The sequence below is a fragment of the Silene latifolia genome, chromosome Y (genome assembly GCF_048544455.1).
Source record: "Silene latifolia isolate original U9 population chromosome Y, ASM4854445v1, whole genome shotgun sequence".
Lineage (NCBI taxonomy): Eukaryota > Viridiplantae > Streptophyta > Magnoliopsida > Caryophyllales > Caryophyllaceae > Silene > Silene latifolia.
The window spans coordinates 69,375,218-69,383,092 of NC_133538.1; the positions used below are offsets into that span (position 1 = coordinate 69,375,218).

The window sequence follows — 7,875 nt, forward strand, 5'->3', positions numbered from 1 at the left end:
TGTCAATTTGATTTTTTTTACTACTTTGATTTTTTTAATCTTTTTTACCACGTGTTATTGTGTTGTTATTGTGGTGGCATTGTTATTCTGGTGTTATTGTGATGTTATTTCGGTGTCACTTTGATTTTTTTTACTACTTTGATTTTTTTTTTACTCTTTTTTTCCCCCGTGTTATTGTAGTGTTATTGTGGTGATATTGTAGTTTTATCCGTGTGTTATTGGAGTATTATTCTGGTGTTATTGTTGTGTTATTGTAGTGTCATTGTTATCTTCCGCAACTTCAATTTTCAATAACAACACTGGTGATTGAATTTGGACCTTCAACATATTATTTATACAATTCACATATCATACACTAGTAACTGAATCAATCTCCACACCACCATCATCACCATACCGTACAATCACCAACCATATAAGTAAAAGTCGTCGACACATACCGTACAATCAGAAAGAACTTGTTGTTACTAAATTCATCCTTTCATACTCCACTACTAAACTACATTAAACAACAATAGTCCACTTGGACTTTATTAAATTCATCCTTTCATACTACACTTGCCAACAAATCACCAAACAAAAGAAGAAAAATAATGTTCAAGTGCCACTGTGTCATTAATCCAACCACGATACCCACATTCATTTTGTGCTTCCTTCTTCAATGAAGCTCTGCATTTCCAGGCGCCATTTCAAGTTGTCATTGGCGTAGTTCCTTCTCAAATACTCATGGGGATTGAGTTGGCAATTCCTCGGATTGAGTTGAAAAGTAACGCATTCACATTAAATCTAAATTCATCAGAACACTTAATACTGTCAACTAACATAACAAGAAGCGTTTATCACCGGCTACAATCGTCTCTGATAGTAAGACATCGCCAACACGATCTCGACTAACGCTTTTCGTCCCTTAATTCTGTCAACTAACAAAGAACGATGCGTTTTCCCTGGCTAATATCGTCTTTGCTATGATCGGAAATAATGGACAAACGTCATAAAAAGGTAAACAAATGGTACCAATGTCCTAACTCCTAACAGCTCCTTAGTTCTATCACAATGAAAAAATTTCCTCGAGGCTCTAAAACAATCAAATTTTCAGCAAGACAGCTAGATTAAAAGACTAGCAGACATGGTTTCATAAAAGACGAAGCCTACATATTTCTTTGCCAATGACTAGCATACACGGTATCAAAACTTATATATTTGAATTCATCAGTGTGACTATCCTAAAACCAATTAACAAGCATAAATAAATCTTAACCACATTAACAAGCTACCATAATGATTACATTCTATTTTCGGAAGGAATACAAGAGGAATAACCTTTTGCCTGCTTTGACAGTTCGCGCATCACCCTCTTATAACAATCATGACATACTGCTTGTGGAACATTCACACTCAACTTCACCTGCAGTGATGTTATATTTTCATTCAGTGAGCTAATGAAATAAAGACACTTAGAATTATAAAATAAAACAGTTAGATTATTTTTCTAAAAATTACCCCTTATAATCTCAGTAATTTTAATCAGCATCATACGAAAAATTGAAGATTCGAAGGTATGAACTTTCATCAAACTTAAGCAACACAGGCAGTTAAAAATTCATATGTAATGGTTATTCCCTCCGTCCCAACCATTTATTTACCTTTGATTAAAATATTTCTCACAAAGACTATAAAAGGTAAACAAATGACTCAAGCATCCCCCCGGGTGAGAGACAGCAAGCCTTATTAATGGAAACCTCTGCCTTCACTGAAGGGCTCACTCAAATATATCAGGTTGTTAGCAAGAAACATCTGCCTTCACTGAAGGGCTCACTCAAATACAATTTGCAAGATTGAAACAACAAATAAAATCATGGTTAAAAGATGAGAGGATTCAGTTTTTATTGCAAAAAGGCCAAGGCAAAACTTGGTTATCAATTGGCATGGTAACACAAGGCAAATACTGTGATACGAATCAGACTCTCTTAATTAAGCTACTCTCTAAGCTCAAATCTCGTTTTTTTCCCGTGTCTCGATAAATCAATTAATGCTATAGCTTATGACAGCTGAGATTAGCTTTGCTTGAAGAGAACGTAACAAGCTCTCCTACAGTTTAGTACACTGTATCTCGTTGGATTGCTCGACCAGTCGAGCATGGTTTGGATTAAGTTAGGGACCATAAATTATTTGACCATTTAATGGCAGAATCTATCGAAAATTCGGGCTGTTTGTAATCTGTTCATCTTTAGAAGAATTAGAAATCAATGAAGCTGCTTGTTCAACTAAATTCGCAACTTCTTCCTCGATTCTCGATTCCTCCTGTTGATCCCGTATCAAAATCTCGCGAATTTTAACCAGCTGATGAAGTTATTTTAGGGTAAGAAGTATCAAAATCAAATTGGGATTATCAGTGCCGAATACTCAAATTGCATGAACTAAACTGCAGAAAAACAAAAATTACATCAATTGTAATGTGGAGGAATGGGGGAATTAAATTAATTTGGATTTTTGATTTGTGATTTGGGGAAAAGATTCGAATTGCATGAACAGACTCGATTTATGCTTTATTTGTCTGATATTTTATTTCTCTCTTTTTTTTTTAATGTGATAGAGATTTAATCTCAGCCCTTGTTTTTGTTCATCCAATGGCTGAGATTTATGAGCACACAAACTCACAACTCACCGTAAGAACCAAACTCACGAGATCCCGCCTATATATATATATATATATATATATATATATATATATAGAGCAAAGTTCTAATGAGTCCACCATATATTTTGAGTCTCTAAGTCCTCACTACATCCCTTAGATATCCCACTAAGGATGGTTGAGATTGAAAGCAAAAAAGCATACTTAACACTAATGAGTTTCCTATACACTAATTAATCCACTTTATCTCTCTAGCTTTAATTATACATTCACTAACGGATTAATTATACAAAAAAAAAATTTTTGAGCATAATTTTTTTTTTTGGACTGAAACTTTATACAAATGTTACTACACTTTCACTGTTTTAAAAGTGTAATTTCAACGGAAAAAAGTGTAATTTCAACGGAAAAAATTGCGGTTTGACGGATTTTATTTTGAAATTTGAAAATTTGAAGCAAATTTACAATATATTTTGCGTTTTACGAGTGTAACTCAGTTTTTCGACAAATATTATTTTGAATTTTTCCAATTTTAACACAACTCATTGTGAATTGAGTGACTTATAAGTGTAACTTTAGTCTTTTAAAAGTGTAATTTTAGTCCATTAAAGTGTAATTTTAGTCCATTAAAGTGTATTTTTAGTCCATTGAGAGTGTATCTTTAGTCCATATTGAAAGTGTAACTTTAGTTCATTAAAGTATAATTTCAGTCCATTGAGAGTGTAACTTTAGTCCATTGAGAGTGTAACTTTTGTCCATATTAAACATATAACATGAGTCCATTGAGAGTAAAACTGTAGTCCTTAAGAGTGTAACTTTAATAGATATAAGTGTAACTTTAGTAGAGAAAAATGTAACTTTAATAGAGATAGTCAGTAACTTTAATAGAGAAATCGTAATTTTAGTAGAAAAAAGTGTAATTCTAATAGAAATAAGTGTAACTTTAACTTTAATCGAAAAATGTGTAATTCTAATAGAAATAAGTGTAATTCTAATAGAAATAAGTGTAACTTTAACTTTAATAGATATAAGTGTAATTTTAATCGAAAAATGTGTAATTCTAGCAGAAAAAAGTGTAATTCCAAGGATAAAAAGTGTAATTTTAGCAGAAGAAGTGTAATTCTAACAGAAAAAAATGTAATTTTAACCGGAAAAAGTGTAATTTTAACAGACAAAAGTGTAATTTTAAGCAACAAAAGTGTAATTTTAATGGAGGAAAGTGTAACTTTAATAATAGAGAAAAATGTAACTTTAATAGAAAAAAGTGTAATTTTAATGGAGAAAAGTGTAATTTTAATAAGTGTAATTTTAAAAGACAAAAGTGTAATTTTAAGCAACAAAAGTGTAATTTTAATGGAGGAAAGTGTAACTTTAATAATAGAGAAAAATGTAACTTTAATAGAAAAAAGTGTAATTTTAATGGAGAAAAGTGTAATTTTAATAAGTGTAATTCTAATAGAGAAAAATGTAATTTTAATACAAAGATCTCACAAAATTAAACAAGATCTAAAATTAAACAACTTATTGAGATCTTTTTTTAGATCTAAAATTAAACAAATCATAATTTTCTTTCAAAAACTAAATCTATAACAAAAATCACAATTTCTTTTAAAAAAAAATAGATCTAAAATATGCTAATGTAAATAATATACACAATAACACTAAAAAAGATTTCCAAAAAAAAAGTCACATACTATATGACTAAAATATAGTAATTGTTTTATAAAAAAAAACCACATTTGGTATTTGTTTTTAAAAAAGACTCACATTTTCACCATCACAATAACACCATACACAACTAAAAGGAAGGTGACGGCGTGTGGTTGGTGACGGTTGTTAGAAAAGACTCGCATCTCCACCATCACAACAACACCACACACAAATTTACTCGGAAAAAAAAAAAACAGGAACGTCAAATCTGACCGGAAAAAAAAAAAGAAGAAGAAAGGAGGAAGGTGGCGGCGGCGCGGTGGCCGGATGCTTGGTGACGATTGTGGTGGTGGGTGGTGTGGTGGGTGTGCGGGTGGGGTGTTGGGTGGGGTGGTGTGTAATGGGTTGGGGTGGTGATTAGTGGGAGAGAGGGTGAATTATTTGGGGTGATTTTATTGGGTTTTTTTTTGGGTGATTTTTGGAGGTTTTTGATTTATTTAGATTTTAGAGAGATTGAAGGAATGAAATTGTGTGAGAGGTGAGAGAAATGGATGAGTGAAAAGGTATATATATTTAATTAGTGGTTAATTGAGATGAGTTGGTGGTTAATTAAAAAGAGTAGAGAGAGAGATAGATTAGCTAATTAATCTTCATTTAGGAGGTTTCATCTAAGCCACCCATCTTCCTCATCCAAGGGCTTGGATGATGACTTATGGACTCAAGGTTTGTGGGTGGACTTAGGTGAACCCAATACTATATATATATATATATATATATATATATATATATATATGGTCAAGATCCGGTGAGAACCGATACCATAATGAGAACTGTGAGAACCTCTAAACTATTGGATCAGACATCATCTCAAAGATTGAGATTTGCTAGAAAATTTGATACGCTCTCCATCATTACAAACCGGACGCCTCTTTCTCTCTTATCTCTCCCTCCTTGTTCGATCATCGCACTCTTCCAGCTCCTCCGTCGCCGAGCAGCGCGTTTCTCCTTCTTCATTGTCATTAGCTAAGGTAATATTCCTCAATCACCGCCATTGACAGGTAAGTTTCATGTTCAAATCTATTCAATTTGTAAGCTAGAAGATATTATTTTCGTGTTTAAGTAGTATGTAATCTTGATGGTAGCCCAACGATTTTAAGTAAAATTTCTATGATTGATTCAATTTTAACTTAAAATAATGCAATCTTGATTTAATTTGAGTGAAATAGCAGTAAAATTAGGGTTCATAAGTAGTATAATCTGGATATTAGGCCTTTTTTGTATCATTGTTTGTAATTATTAGTCCTCGTTTTTTTTATCTTAATATGATTTTTGACCAAAATTTTCATTAATATGTTGCACGTTTGATTTCAAGAAATGCACAACCTCACTTTCCGTTTAATGCCTATTTTTTGTGTATTTAGTGGTTAGTTTCATGAATCTATTGAATATTTCTATGTACCTAGACTTATTTCTACGTGCATAATACTCGCTTAGTGTGAAGAGCTCAAATCAGATGAGTCGAATGCCAACATCTGCTCCTCTACTTAGAAGAGTGAAAATACATTGGATTAACCAATGTCTGCTGTTATTTATTGCATTTGAATGGTGTGTAGTTGTCATTTCTCTGGATAGCTAACTTATTCTCTGTATGCTTTCTCATCTAATAAGAGTCATGTCTTTCTCAAAATCTTTTCGTAGTTATCAGAATATTGCATAGAAAATGGCTCATCTCCTTTACTCCTTACCTAGAATTTATGATTTGGTAAGAATTCCATAAAAAATAACTCTCATTCAGTACACTTCCATGTTATCAGAATGTTCCAGGCTAAAAATACTAATTTTATGACTACTACTAGCACCTCATGTAATCACGATAAAGTTTCGACTTATCCATGGTATAAGATCATTTGTTTTGAATCTTTTATCTGTTTGATATATTATTTAGTAGTTTTCTTAACTCTTTTATCATGTGTGGCTGCAGGTCTCTCTTAGATTTTTGTACCTGGCAATATACACTTTCATAGCTTGCTTCCTACGTAAGTGTGATTATGAAATTAATTATGTATTTTTACATACTACTTCAGAATAGTTTAGATGGTAATTGCTTATATTAGTCTTAACATTCATTGATAACACTAGTCCATCAGTTGATCATATGACTGTTTGCTTGTACACAATAATGTTACACTGACAACAGTTGAGAAGATATACTCATGTTCAACTTAAATTACGATAAGAATAACCTGGGTCTGAAAACCTTCATCATAAATTGAGAATTTTAAGAGCACTTTTGTTTTTAAAGAAACTAAATTATTGAGGAATTACTTTGCTAGCTTAGTGGATTTCACGATCATTGACAAGAGTTATTTTTCACATGTAAGGTAATAACCGTATTTCTAGTCTTATTTTCGAAGACCTCGACATGATATATATTTTACCCTATGATTCTTATTGACCAATGTAAACAGCCTAACCATATGAATTTGTGATACAAATGTAGGACATCATCTGATTTGAACAGCTAAAAATCATAAGCTATAGTGAGAAAATATTTTTTTTTTGTTGTTTAATGCACATATATTGCTTTTTCATGCATCTACAAGTCTACTTCATGCACTCATTAGACTATTAAACCTAAAACTCTTGCCAGGCAATAGGCCATTCTTTTAGGACGGGAAAGGGTTATGGGTTGGATGAGGACACCAGCTACGCGGAGCCGCCTAATCCAACCCTAAGCCCTTTCACTAATTATCGGAACGGGTTAAAACAAAAATTAATGTCCTTAATTAGGATGGAAAAGGGTTTAGGGTAGGATTAGCCAACCCCGCGGTGTGTCCTACTAAACCTTTCCGATAAAGTCATTTGAAGGGCTTCAAGGGTTTAGGGTTGGATTACGCAACGAGGATAAAAAAAGACAACCCTAAAATGGGAGGGTTTAGGGTTGGGTTAGGCAGCAACATTGTTGTCACTTAGCTTATTTTAATGTAACAATGAGATTTTTTATATTTTATGCATGTACAAGGTTATTTAATGCACATATATTGCTTTTTCATGCACCTACAAGGCTACTTCATGCACTGATAAGGCTATAAATATTGCACCCAAAACTCTTACCATTCTTTTAGGACGGTAAAGGGTTTCGGGTTAAATTAAGCTACGCGGAGCTGCCTAATCCAATTCTAACTCCTTTCCCTTATTATAAGGACAAGGGTAAAAAAAGACAACCTAAATCTAAAAATGGGAGGGTTGGGGTTTAGGGTTGGGTAAGGCCACTAACAATGAGATTTTACATATTTTATGCATGTCCAAGGTTATTTAATGCACATATATTATTTTTTCATGCACCTACAAGGCTACTTCATGCACTGATAAAGCTATTGCACCCAAAACTCTTGCCATTCATTTAGGATAAGAGGTTTTAGGATTTGGTTAGACAGCAACATTGTTGTCACTTAGCTTATTTTAATGTAATATTTCTCCTCTTTTCTGGGGTGAGACCTTCTTCTCTATAAAGGTCCCGAGGGTGATAGCTCTTACTTGAAAAAATTGTACTTTTCTACCTCGGCGCGTAGTGGACGCCAAATGCTTGC

General features: G+C 32.9%; 1 long non-coding RNA gene across 2 annotated transcripts; it reads right to left on the reverse strand.

Moving 5' to 3' along the window:
* Window positions 1-416: 416 nt before the first annotated feature.
* On the reverse strand, window positions 417-2,565 carry LOC141633903 (uncharacterized). Of its 2 annotated transcripts, XR_012538659.1 has the most exons (3): window positions 1,793-2,554; window positions 1,501-1,739; window positions 417-1,405 (listed from the first exon to the last, which is right to left on the reverse strand). It is a non-coding gene; the product is annotated as an uncharacterized LOC141633903 (long non-coding RNA). The 2 variants fall into 2 exon arrangements; XR_012538658.1 differs by having other exon boundaries at window positions 1,501-2,565.
* Between the last annotated feature and the right edge of the window lie 5,310 nt (window positions 2,566-7,875).